Source organism: Rana temporaria, chromosome 8 (assembly GCF_905171775.1).
Source record: "Rana temporaria chromosome 8, aRanTem1.1, whole genome shotgun sequence".
NCBI lineage: Eukaryota > Metazoa > Chordata > Amphibia > Anura > Ranidae > Rana > Rana temporaria.
Window position 1 is genome coordinate 141219868 of NC_053496.1, and position 14218 is coordinate 141234085.

The window sequence follows — 14218 nt, forward strand, 5'->3', positions numbered from 1 at the left end:
ATGTGGGTTTTAAAGGCGGCACGAGAATACTACTATATATAATTTTATATACAGTAGGCGACATAAAAGTTTTAGGTGGTTTATTGACCATAGGAATCGTCATACTGTTATACCCAATCAAGTCGTCCTACTTGTACGTGAGATCCTATAAGAGTTTGGACGTAGGATTCACGGGTGCGGATTCTTGGACCATGATGCCATATGCTGTAACTGTGCGTGACTAACTACTTCTCTTAACATTGTTCATGTTTTAATACCACTGAGTTCAGACTAGGAGCCATGCCTGAATTAAGCTGCCCGTCCATTTGCTTTTAATGAACAGAACAGAGTCTGAGGGTTTTATCACCATGAAAAAGCTGTCCCAGACACAGCCAGGTATAAAAATAGACGAAGAGGCTGTTACCATCTGCTGGACACCCGACACTGCTGAAAGCTTAGATTTCTCCTTTTGCTTGAGAAGGGAGCACATTACTATGCCCAGCTCCCCTAACTAAAACTCCTAAGACTACTGGGACGTTATTTGGAGAATTTTTTGGTTGGTTGCCTGTGTATTTTTCACAATTAAGTATCCATAAGGAGTTGATATTGGATATTACAGACATAAAATTAAGGTATGATTTACACATACAGATTGTATTTGATTTTATACATTTGGGATGTGTGTGTGGAGGGTACAAATGTAAAACTATCTTTGGTTTTAACTGCTAAAATGGCAAGATTATTATTCTGAATAGCTATGTGTTTCTGTGGTGAGTTTTTTAGTTTTCAGTCACAAACGTTCTATGAGAACACAGAAAATAACATTTAGAAATAGCTTTATCTTTTCATAGAATAGGCCACATATAAATTCCAGATTACTTCACAACCAACCATGGATCTGTGACTGATATTTATTTTTAAATAAATAATAGGTAACAATTAATATATAGTATATAGAAATGCCACAGCCTAAAACTGACTAACAACAATTTATGGGGAGATTAAGCCTCGCAACCTAAGACCCCTTTCAGGTGCTTTGGCGTTAAAAAAAGCGCCTGAAAGAAGCCTCATCTGCAATCCCAATGTGAAAGCCAGAGTGCTTTCAGAGCCCTTTCACAATGCCAGCGTCCGAAAAACGCTGGTAAAGCTCCGCTAAGACCCCTTTTACACTGGGGCGTTTTTCAGACGCTTTGGCTTTAAAAAAGCGCCTCAATGGGAAGGGGCGCTTTAGGAGCTATGTATTCAACACTCCTAAAGCGATGCAAAGATGCTGCTGGCAGGTTGGCAAGACTTTTTTTGCCACCCTGCCAGCGCACCGCCTCAGTGTGAAAGCACTCAGGCTTTCACATTGGGATTGCAGATGAGGCTTCTTTTAGGAGCTTTATAGACGCTTTTTTTACCGCCAAGACCCCTTTCACACTGGGGCATTTACAAAGCTGGAATAAAACCATTTACCCAATAATGGAACTTAGAACAACACTTTAAGCCCACATCCAGCCAACATAGTAGGGGAGGGTTAAAACCTCTGTCAGGTTTTTATTGCTACATACAGCCTTGTTAACAATTTTTCCCTGAACTTTCTTTTCTCAGGGACGAGAAATAAGCTTTAGCCCTCTAATGTTTGGTGCAGGTACACTTATATTATAGCTTGCCTTACACTTGTTCATCTTACTAGTCCTATACTCATCTGTCCCTGATGAAAAGAGACGTCTCCCATGACACTGCAGAGATGTTTGTCAAAATCATTTGAGTCATGTCCACACATGTGCCGCGTGCTCTCCCTTCAACCCTATTGGAGAGTTTATACTCCCTGCTCTAGCATGCATGCAACCCACAGTATAGACGGAACTGCAATAAAGGTGAAGTTACACTTTACACATTTGGATCAAAAGTGATGTGACATCTATACAATACAGATACATACTGTGTTTCAGAATATCAGAAAATGATTGACTAGCAATGTTTGTATGCATTCAGAAGTACTGTATGTATGGACGTAGTGTGTTATTTATAGAAGCATGTTAGTTTAAAGAGGTACTAAAGGCAATATTACAAATGTTATCTATGATGCAGTCTGTCTCTAGCATAACAAAGCCGTTTTTGTTTTTCTGAGTCTTTCTATAAGGCCCCTTTCACACTGGGGCGGAAGGCGCGGTGGCGGCATAGCACGCTAAAAATAGCGGCGCTATACGGTCGGATTTGCCCTCGGGCTTTCACATTGAGAAGGCTGTACCGCCTGAAAAACTCCTCAGTGTGAAAGGGGTCTAATGGAGTTTTGGGATGTGGCCTTTACTGGGTGGGTGTAGGTTTGCTATCAATTCAACCTATGTTATATAAAAGGCCTGCACTCGTGTGGTTTTCCTTGCCTGAAAAGGGGCCAAATTATTTGCGGGCAGGGAGCTCTAGTGTGCATATTGACCCACACCGGCTGTGGTTTGATGAATGTTTTGTCTGTTTGCTGTAATTATATTGCATTTTGGCCCTCAGCCTAGGTTCACACTGCTGCGAATTCAAAATCGCGGTAAAATGCGCGATCTTACCGCGATTTTGCAGCGATTTGCCGCGATTTCGGCCGCAATTTAATGTAAATCGCGGCCCGAAATCGCAAAAAGTAGTACAGGAACTACTTTTTGAAATCGCAGATGCGGCGTCGCACTGATTAGGACAGTGCCATTGCCGACGATTTGAGATGCGATTTGACATGTCAAATCGCATCTCAAATCGTTCCAAATCGTACCCAGTGTGAACCAGGGCTTAAAAGTGTATTTTTTGCGTGTCTTTGTCCAGTGTGTCCATGCATTTCTTGTTTGTGAGCATCAGCTGACCTTTCTGTTTTGATTGTTAGGCCCCTTTCACACTGGGGCCTGGCGGTATAGCGGCGCTATATTCATTTTTACAGCGATAATTGGCCACTAGCGGTGCGGTTTTAACCCCCGCTAGTGGCCGAGAAAGGGTTAAAACCGTCCACAAACCACTGCTACAGCAGCGGTTTGCGGGCGGTATAGCCACGCTGGCCAATTGATTTAGATGGGCAGCAGCGGTAAAGGAGTGGTAAACACAATGGGGTAGATTCAGGTAGGGGCGCGCACTGCTACGGCGGCGCAGCGTACCGTTTTTACGCTACGCCTCCGTAAATTACTTGAGCAACGCTTCATTCACGAAGCATTTGCTCCGTAATTTGCGGCGGCGTTTCGTAAAAGGGGCTGGCGTAAGCGCACGTAATTTAAATGATCCCGTAGGCGGCGTGAATCATTTAAATTAGGCGCGTTCCCGCGCCGAACGTACTGCGCATGCTCCGTCGGGAAAATTTCCCGACGTGCATTGCGGTAAATGACGTCGCAAGGACGTCATTTGCTTCGACGTGAACGTAAATGGCGTCCAGCGCCATTCACGATTCACTTACGCAAACTACGTAAATTTCGAAAATCGCGACGCGGGAACGACGTGTATACTTACCATTGGCTGCGCCTCCTAATAGCAGGAGCAGCCTTACGACGAAAGCGACGAACGCAAACGACGTAAAACACGACTGCCGGGCGCGCGTACGTTTGTGAATCGGCGTGAGTATGCAATTTGCATACTCTACGCTGACAACTACGGGAACGCCACCTAGCGGCCAGCGTCAGAATGCAGCCTAAGATACGACGGCATAAGAGCCTTATGCCAGTGGTATCTTAGGCTACAGTCGGCGTATCGAGCTTTCTGAATACAGAAAGTCGATACGCCAGCGCTACTTCGCAATTACGCTGCGTATCTATGGATACGCAGGCGTAATTGCTACCTGAATCTACCCCATTGCTCCTTCACCGCTCCAAAGATGAGGCTAGCAGGACTTTTGGAGCGGTCCTGCTAGTGTACCGCTTCAGTGTGAAAGCCTTCGGGGCTTTCACACTGAAGACTACAGGGCAGAATCTTTTCAGGCGTTATTTAGGCACCATTTTTACCGCTAAAACGCCTAAAAAAAACTCCTTGGTGTGAAAGGGGCCTAACTTACAAATCTCATGTGTTAGGCCCCTTTCCCAAGACGACGGTATAGCGGCGCTAAAAATGGCTCCCGCGCCCAGTGTGAAAGGGGCCTCCTTATGTTGATCTAGTTTTCTAAATAGTTTTTATAAAAAATAAGCTTCCTGCTAACTCTCACCAGAAATGTATCTGTGTGTGAATTTAGAAGGGTGTAGTTATTGCGCTGCCTTTTATTTTATCATATTTTATTTCTTGTCTGCTTTGTTTGTTTTATCCTGCACTTAAACTTTTGATGGGAGTGGGGTGGTGCGAGTTGTTATAGCCTAAAATGTTTGACATGGTTAGTGCTCACCTTATTTTTGTCCCTGCTGTACACTAAAAAATTTAAGGTGTGTCCAATTTAAAGCGGACCTTCAGTAATTTTTTAAACTTTACATCTATTAAATCTTCTGCCTTTGTCGTTTTAACTATGGATAGTAAAGAAAAAATTCTGCCAGTAAATATATATTGCCAACTTCATCTTTCTTGTCTGGTAATATGACTAGGTTTATGACATCATGCACAGCTCTATCTCCCTTTCACTCTCGTGAGAGTTTGCCAAGAAGGGTGGGGGGGGGGATTAGTCATAAGAGGGCCAATGAAAGCTGGAGGTGTGCCTCTATGTAAATGCAGGAAGTGAACAGGCAGCAGCTTCAGCTGCCAAAATGGTTGCAACCAAACTTAGTGGAGGGAGATTTCTGTAGCAAATTTGGCAAGTACAGTATCTATAAAATATGCAAAGTGGTTGGAGGGAAGCTTCAGAATGGCAAAGATGTTTTTATTACAAATTATGTGAGAAGACTGCAGTTCCTCTTTAGATGGTAAGCTCATTGAAACACTAAATGCCAGTCAATTTTGTGGGCAAAGTAAATGAATGTACGAAATAGTGTTCCTATTGCCCAAAAAATTTAGAATTGGTTTTGAATTGTGTTTTTTTTATTATTATTTGAGGAGTAACCATTTGCCGACCGCCGCACGAACATTTACGTCGGCAGAATGGCACGGACAGGCAACTAGGGCGTACAGGTACGTCCCTTTAAATTTGTCGTCATGTGGGCGCGCGTGCCCCTGCCACTAGCTCCGTGATCGTGCCAGCGGGACCCGCAAACTCTCTGTCCGCCAGTGTCCAGCGATAGTGTGTCACGGAGCTGCAGAATGGGGGACGCCTGTGTAAAACAAGCATCTCCCCGTTCTGTCAGGACGCTGATCATCTGCTCCCTCTCATCGGGAGCAGCGATCAGTGTCGTGACACAGAAAGCCACGCCCCCAACAGTTAGAATCACTCCCTAGGACACACTTAACCAATTCAGCGCCCCCCTACTGGTTAACCCCTTCACTGCCAGTCAGTTACACCGTAATTAGTGCATTTTTATAGCACTGATTGTTGTAGAAGCGTAAATGGTCCTAAAATAGCGCCAAAAGTGTCCGCCATAATGTTGCAGTCACAATAAAGAAACTAAATAAATCGCTGATCACCGCCATTACTAGTAAAAAAAAAAAAAATATATTAATAAAAATGCCATAAAACTATCCCCTATTTTTTAGGCGCTATAACTTTTGTGCAAACCAATCAATAAATGCTTATTGCTATTTATTTTATTTTTTTAACCAAAAATATGTAGAAGAATACGTATCGGCCTAAACTGAGGAAAACATTTGTGTTTTTTAATATATTTTTTTGGATATATTTATTGTAGCAAAAAGTAAAAATATTGCATATTTTTTTTTTTCAAAATTGTCGCTATATTTTTGTTTATAGCGCAAAAATAAAAACCTGCAGAGGTAATCAAATACCACCAAAAGAAAGCTCTATTTGTGGGAAAAAAATTACGTCAATTTTGTTTGGGAGTCACGTCGCACGATCGCGCAATTGTCAGTTAAAGCGATGCAGTGGCGAATCGCAAAAAAAGTGCCCTGTTCTTTGGCCAGCCAAATGGTTAATAAAATATTTTATAAGTGGAATGTATTGTTAACACACCTTCCAATCTCCATTACCTACTATTATCTACTTTCTACAAATTTTATTCTGCACACATGCAAGTCATTAAAGCGGAGTTCCACCCAAAAGTGGAACTTCCGCTTAATCCACTCCTCGCCCCCTTACATGCCCCATTTGGCATGTAATTTTTTGGGGGGGGTGGGTGCTTCAGGAGTGGAACATCCTGTCCCACTTCCTCCTTCCGCTGAGGGGCCGCTTAGGCGATACGTCATATCGCCTTTTGACGGCCCCTCCCTGTAGGCGATCGCCTGGGACGCGTGACAGGTCCCAGGCGATCGCCTGTCCAATGTGCAGTGAGTGCTCGGCCGTGAAGCCGAAAGCTGTCATGGCCGGGTGCCCACAGTAACAATGAGGACGCAGGCCAAAGAGGGGGGAGAGGAGAGGAGCGGAGCTCCAGCCAGCGCGTCGCTGGAACATGGAGCAGGTGAGTGCATGTTTATTAAAAGCCAGCAGCTACACTTTTTGCTGGTATGTAGATCTTAGACAGAAGCCCGTAAGACACAGGAAGGCATTCATCAGCTGACCTCATTAGCACACACCTGTGCCTGCATTCCCTCCTTCCAGCAGATCCCAACCACCTCCAGCTAGGTGCATGGTTTTCTAGCACACTTTGGGCCAGATCCACAGAAGAATTACGGCGCCGTATCTATTGATACGCCGCGTAATTTCAAATTTCCCGCGTCGTATCTTTGTTTTGTATCTACAAAAAAAGATACGACTGCATCTGGGCTCGATCCGACTGGCGTACGTCTTAGTATGCCATCGGATCGTAGGTGCATTTTTCGTTTGCGTTCGGCTTTTTCTGGCGTATAGTTACCCCTGCTATATGAGGCGTACTCAATGTTAAGTATGGCCGTCGTTCCCGCGTCGAATTTTTTACTTTTTACGTCGTTTGCGAAAGTCGTTCGCGAATAGGGATTTGCGTAGAATGACGTCAACGTCGTAAACATTGGCTTGTTCCGGTTTAATTTCGAGAATGCGAACTGGGATACCCCCACGGATGGCGCATGCGCCGTTCAAAAAAACTTCATTTACGTCGGGTCACAACGTATTTACATAAAACACGCCCCAATTACATCGATTTAAATTGCGCGCCCTTACGCCACCAAAATTACACTACGCTGCCATAACTTACGGCGCAACTTCTTTGAGGATAAGGAAATTACGCTGTAAGTTACGGCGGCGTAGTGTATCAGAGATACACTACGCCGGCCGCAACAATGCGCCGATGTACGTGGATCTGCCCCTTAATCTGTGATCACTGATCTCACCAAGGCTGGATTCGCACCTATGTATTTTTTTAGCTTTTTGCATTTTGCACTACAGAACGTGTTCCATTGGAAACCATGGTAAATGGACTGTAGTGCAAATCTGCAAAATGCAAAAAGCACTAAAAATGCATAAGTGTGAATACAGCCTAAATACAGACATTTTTTTGTGTTAAATTCATCATGTTCATTTGGAGAGTGCGGGAAATGAGAGATCAGATAGCAGCCTCAGAGCTGCAGTATTAAAGACATTACGCCCCATGTGACCATTTTTTTTTTTTTTTTACGCGTGCCAGCTCTTTTTATACATATTACACGGTTGTTAACAATTGTTCCTTTTAAGCATTAACCACTTGACAACCAGGCCAATTCTGACACTTCGCTCCTACATGTAAAAATCATCATTTTTTTTGCTAGAAAATTACATAGAACCTCCAAACATATATATGTTTTTTAAGCAGAGACCCTAGAGAATACATTGCAACTTTTTATCCTGCATGGTATTTGCGCAGCAATTCTTCAAATGAAACTTTTCTTCCCAAAAAAACGCATGGTTTAACCACTTTCGTACCGCACATAGTCCTATGACATCCACAGAAGCGGGTGGATGTCATATGACGTCCTGGACTTTGTGCAGTGATATCTGAATGATGCCTGCAGCTAGAGGCATCATTCAGATATCATTGCGCACCATAAGAACGATCATAGCAGTGGTTCCACCCCTTGATCGTTTTTATAGGCGGCGGGAGAGGACATCCCCCCTCCAGCCGCCATCCGGTGCTTCTCCAGGCTCTCCCGTGCCATCGGGGGGGGGGGGGCCTGGAAAAAGAATTGTCCAGTGCCGGATAGGAAGCATAGAGATGACTGGTGACCAGATGGTCACTAGTCATCTCTATGACCGTCGGAGGCCCGGGCGCGATGTTATGACGTCACTCCAGGGTACCCGGAAGTAAACAAAGCCGAAATTGCGGCTAGTAAGCATGAGATCGGTGAATTTTTTTTCACAATCTCATGCTTTCCAGCCTAGAGGAGAGATGTGGGGTCTTATTGGCCCTGCATCTCTCCATAAAGAGGACCTGTCACACACATTTCCTATTACAAGGGATGTTTACATTCCTTGTAATAGAAATAAAAGTGATACAAAAAAAATAAAGTGTAAAAAATTAATAAGTAAAAGTAAAATAAAAAAATAAATAATAATAATAAAAAAAAAAAATGGCCCTGTCCCCGGTAGCTCGTGCTCAGAAGCGAATGCACACGCAAGTCCCGCCCACGTATGTAAACGCCGTTCAAACCACATATGTGAGGTATCGCCGCGTGCGTTAGAGCGTGTGCAACAATTCTAGCACAAGAACTCCTCTGTGACTCTAAACTAGTAACCTGTAAACATTTTCAAAGCATCGCCTATGGAGGTTTTTAAGTAACAAAGTTTGGCGCCATTCCGTGAGTGTGCGCAATTTTAAAGCGTGACATGTTAGGTATCTATTTACTCGGCGTAACATCAAGTTTCATATTTTACAAAAAAATTGGGCTAACTTTACTGTTTTGTTGTTTTTTAGTTCATGAAACCATTTTTTTTTAAAATGATTGCGCAAATAACGTGCAAGATAAAAAGTTGCAATGACCGCCATTTTATTCCCTAGGGTGTCTGCTAAAAAACATATATAATGTTTGGGGGTTCTGAGTATTTTTCTAGCAAAAGAATGATGATTTGTACATGTAGGAGAGAAGTGCCAGAATAGGCCCGGTATGGAGGTGGGTATAAAAGCCCTGTATTGAAGGGGTTAAAAAAAAACAGTAAAGTTAGCCCAATTTTTTTGCATAATGTGAAAGATGAAGTTACTCAGAGTAAATAGATACCCAACATGTGAAGCTTCAAAATTGCACACGCTCATGGAATGGCGCCTAACTTCGGTACTTAAAAATCCCCATAGGCGACACTTTAATTTTTTTTACTGGTTACATGTTTTGAGTTACAGAGGAGGTCTAAGGCTAGAATTTTTGCTCTTGCTCCAACGTTCACGGCGACACCTCACGTGTGGTTTGAACACTGTTTTCATATGTGGGCGGGACTTGCGTATGCGCTCGCTTCTGCGTGCGAGCACACGGGGACAGGGGCACTTTAAATATGTATTTATTTTTATTGTTCATTTTACTTGAATTTATTTATTTTGACATTAAAAAAAATAAAATAATTGATCACTTTTATTCCTATTACAAGGAATGTAAACATCCCTTGTAATAGGAATATGGCATGACAGGTCCTCTTTACAGTGAGATATGGGGTCAATAAGAACCCACATCTCACCTCTAGGCTGGGAAGCCGAAAATAAAAAATACGATCCTGGCTTCCCAGCCGAGGCGGCGCAGTTTTTTTTAATTCAGAGGCTGGGCGTGACGTCATAACATCACGCCCAGGCTCCGACGATCATAGAGACTCCGGCGACCATCTGGTTCGCCGGAAATCTCTATGGTCAAGAACCGGGGCCGGCGGATCCTGTCACCGACTGCATAGGTGAGCCGGTAGAAGCACCAGAGGGTGGCGGGAGGAACAGCCACTATGATCGTTCCTATGGTGTGCAGAATTGCCGGCAGAAACCGGCAATATCTGAATGATGCCTGTAGCTGCAGACATCATTCAGATATCACCGCACAAAACCCATGCTGTTAATTTACGGCGTGCGGTTGTTAAAGGAGTAAACTGTAAACGGATTCCTTTTAAAAACGATTAAAAATAGATAATAATCAATCATATAATGTACCTGTAGTTTCTAGTTTCGTTTTTTCATGTTGTTTCCTGCCTCTGCTGTACAGAGCCAATACAGGGAAGTGATGGTTTGGAAAACTAAACTGAGGGGTTTTAGACACACAGTAATCACACCTCTTTGATTAGTAACCACAGAGAGTACCCCAGTACTGTGGTTATCAGGAAACAGACAACCAGGAAGTGTGGAGATCGGAGAAGAATTACAGCAACTTGAGAGCAAAAACGAACAATGAGGACATGAAAACAGCCCTGCATTAAGGTAAAGGAAGCAATTAAGATAAAAAAAAATTCCTTTACAAACCCTTTAAGTTTTTAACCTATTTGTATAAAGAAACCTCTAAATGTAGGCTTTATGGGCATTTCACAGGACCACCAGGTCAGCCACTGTCCACTGATCCTGTTTTTGTAGTGAAAGATTATTCTAATTTTTGGGATAGGTATGCAGTATTGGATGGATTCTGAAGGATAAAGTTATTTACACGCCATATGTAGGATGTGGTCTTGATGGTTTATTTACTTTGATGCTTACAGGGGCGTGGTCTGACCAGGTGATGGTGTGGATTTGGGAAGCATGAATATTTTGCAGTAACCATTTATCAGAGAGAAACAGGTCTATACGAGAATATGTGCTGTGACGCGATGTCCCTTTCGTCTGCGTGACAGCACCTTCATATATCATATAGATCATTGGCTGTAAGGAAAGAGTTCAATGGTGAGGCGGATCTCTTGGATCTTGATTAGAGATGAGCTTCAACTCAAACATCGTATGTTCGATCGTTCGTCGAATTACGAACGTTTTGGGACGTTCGCGCCAAATTTGAGTGGCGTGTCATGGCCCATAATTCACTGTGGCATTGTGCAGTGCATTGCTGGCTGATGATTGGCCAAGCATGCACTATGACCCTCATGCTTGGCCAATCACAGCGCGCAAAAAACGGAGAGCCATAATTGGCCAAAGCCAGTTATGGCTCAGGGGGTTTAGTACACGCCCCACACTATATAAGTTTGCCTGGAAGTCGGCCTTGTGTAGTGTGTTGGTGGTTTACAGAGAGAGAGTGTGTCATTTTTTGGAGTTTGGAGCAGGCAGGCTAGTCAGAGTTTCAGTGTGTAGAGGATATATATGCATCCCAGGTGTTGTGTGTGTGTGTGTGTATGTATATATATACACTGTATTAAGTTTAGATAGATTCGCTCTTCCTAATATACTGACAGGCAGGCATGCGATTGTGCTACTGTAGCTGCAGTATTTTCATGTGGTGTACTGTCTGCGTCCTCTGCACAGTGTGCACCTAAAGCTACGTCAATAGATTTGCTGGTGTTTCTCATATTAATTCCTAAAGGCAGGGATCTTCTCATTAATACCACAGGCAGTATTTTCATGTGGTGTGCTGTGTCCTCTGCACAGTGTGCACCTAAAGCCACGTGAATACAATTGCTGTTGTCATATAATAATATCACAGGCAGTGGCTGATCAGCAAGTATTTTCACTGTGCCCATTCCTGTGCCCACCAAGACTAACTGTGAGGCAGGGATGGACTGGCCATTGGGACTACAGGGAGTTTCCCGGTGGGCCGATGGCTCAGTGGGCCGGCTTCAGTGACAGTGGACCGCCGCCCCCCTCCGCTCCTCTGTCTCTCCCTCCCCGATGCGCTCACCTGGGGAGGACCAGAGGAGCAGGGGGGACAACAGAGGAGCATGGGGGGGGAGGGGACAGACAGCTGACTCAACAGCTATGGCCTGGGAGTTTCTCACTTCTGCCTAATCTTGTCCCATAAGGGGGGGCACCAAACTGATTCTTTGCCCCGGGTGAAATAATGTCTAGTTTCACCACTGGTACTGCCTATAAGAGTACCAGTACCAGCCGTTCTACTCTAATAAAGTAGAACGGCTAGTGGCTAGTGAAGGGCGAGAGGGGGCTTGGGTGGCCGAGGGAGTTGTCCGGCCGCCATGGGAGAGACCTGTCAAAGTGGGCCAGTCTGAATGAAGTCCAGGGCCAAATTTATGTCCCAGTCCAGCCCTGCTGTGAGGGCTTACAGTGTTGTGGCAACACCAACACCTAGGGCTCAAATTTCTGCAGAGTATATACGGCAGGCCCCTACTTTCAAACATCCAACTTACAAACGACTCCTACTTGAAAACGGAAGGGGACAGCAAGAAGTGAGAGGAAAGCTACTCCTAGGAAGGGAAATTCTCTGGGACTGTAGGCCATACACTCCACCCAACAACCATACTCCAGGTACAAACATAAATAAATACACTGACCCATCATTGGCGAATAAAGGCCGCGGTAATTTTATTGGTTTAAACACAAAATAATTTCAAATCATCATATCAATTTTATTCCATAACTTCAACATCAAAAATTGCCATTAATAAAGCAAAACCAAATAAGTGCAACTGCTCAGTTTTTGTCACTCAAGCAGCATTTAACTCATTAATTGACATATCACGTCCCCCCTGGATCCCAAGGTGACGCCTACCACATAAATTTACCGCGACAGGGGAGGAGGGAGGGAGTTCTTCAGCTGCTGCTGCCAGGGGAAAAGAGGGAGATTCCCAGCCCAGCCAAACCTTTTATAGCCTCTGCTGCTCCCAGAAGCTTCCGACACCTTCCATTGGCTGGCTGATGGTCCCAAATTTAAAGGCACAGTACATAGGAATTACAAGGCAAACATTAACCAATTACAAGCTAACTTCAGCACTTAATCACCTATTAACCCCGTGCTGGCCACAATCCCACTCAAGTGGGCTCCTAATGTGCCCCCTTTCTTATGGGACTGTAGGCCATACACTCCACCCAACAACCATACTCCAGGTACAAACATAAATAAATACACTGACCCATCATTGGCGAATAAAGGCCGCGGTAATTTTATTGGTTTAAACACAAAATAATTTCAAATCATCATATCAATTTTATTCCATAACTTCAACATCAAAAATTGCCATTAATAAAGCAAAACCAAATAAGTGCAACTGCTCAGTTTTTGTCACTCAAGCAGCATTTAACTCATTAATTGACATATCACGTCCCACAAGCCGGGCATGAGCATCATGCCCGGCCCCACCCCACCTCCGCGGCCTGCTCAATACCCTCCTGCAATCCCAAATTAAATATATCAATCCCCACGTCCGAGAGGTGGACGCCATCCTGCCTGTATAACCCGGTAAAACCCCCTTCTAGATCCACATGTCTGTATGCCAGACCACCCAGCTGGGGCATGAACTTGCTCATGGCCCGATTTATACGCTTCCTCATCTTCTCCATGGCCCTCCTCTGAGTAGAGGAGAGCCAAGAGAGGCGCGGAACGATTTCTGAGAAAATCAAAATTGTACCTGGAGAGGCTAGTGAAAACCGCTGCAAATCCCTTTGAATCATAAATAACAAATCCAAAGTCCTTACTTTACCCAAATCATTCCCACCTGCGTGAATTAATAATACATCCGGCTTAGGCCATCGCTGACTAAGCCCACTTAAGTGAAAATAAAGTTGATGCCACTGAAGTCCCCGCACACCTTTCCAATAAACCTGGAATGATTCCGGACGAAAAGATAAATTAGTTGAATACCTACGCAAGGCCGCTCTCTTATGCGCCCAGTGAATATAGGAGTGTCCCAGAATCCAAACTGTGCGGGGCTGACCTGAAAAATTTAAATAAACAGGTTAGGGCGAACGTAAATCCTAAAACAATTTGATTTCCACCTCCCCATCTCTTTAATGGCCGATTCACACACCCCTCTCCGGGCCGCCTCTGATGCAGCGCCTATCCTAAATGAGTGGGAGGATATACGCATGTTCTGCAAACCCAAATTTTTTAGACACTTATGCAGCACTGCATCAAATTGGTATTTGGTAAGGGGCCCTCCATCCTGGTGGACTAAGAACAAACCCGGAACCGGGGGCCTAATGCTTAAAAATTGAGACACCGTGTCCACGGGGCAAATCGACTTATCGTTGTTCGCCGCCAACCGAATCCCAACGCCTTTACCCAACGCGTCGGTCTTGGAGCGACTTAACCACAACTGAATTCCCGTGGGGTCTACCCTTACGTGATCGACTAAAATTCCCGACCCACCCCGTTTAGATTTTGGGAGTAGCTCGGATATCCGTAAAGCCCCATGAAAAGCGAGCACGAACGCCGTTCTAAAAAGCAGGGATTCAAAACCTGAAAAGCAAACGGACGACGCTATCTCGCACAGTTT

General features: G+C 44.3%; 1 protein-coding gene across 2 annotated transcripts in view; it reads left to right on the forward strand.

Annotated features, from left to right (window-relative positions):
* Nucleotides 1-235: 235 nt before the first annotated feature.
* The window catches only part of C8H10orf71 (chromosome 8 C10orf71 homolog), a 179675-nt gene continuing 165692 nt past the window's right edge, over nt 236-14218 (forward strand). The window contains exons 1-2 of one of the 2 annotated variants that reach the window (XM_040320785.1): nt 236-611; nt 1709-1710. The gene's annotated coding sequence lies outside the window, so the exon portion shown is untranslated. The remainder of the gene's footprint in view (nt 612-1708; nt 1711-14218) is intronic. The other variant, XM_040320786.1, reaches the window with a different exon arrangement.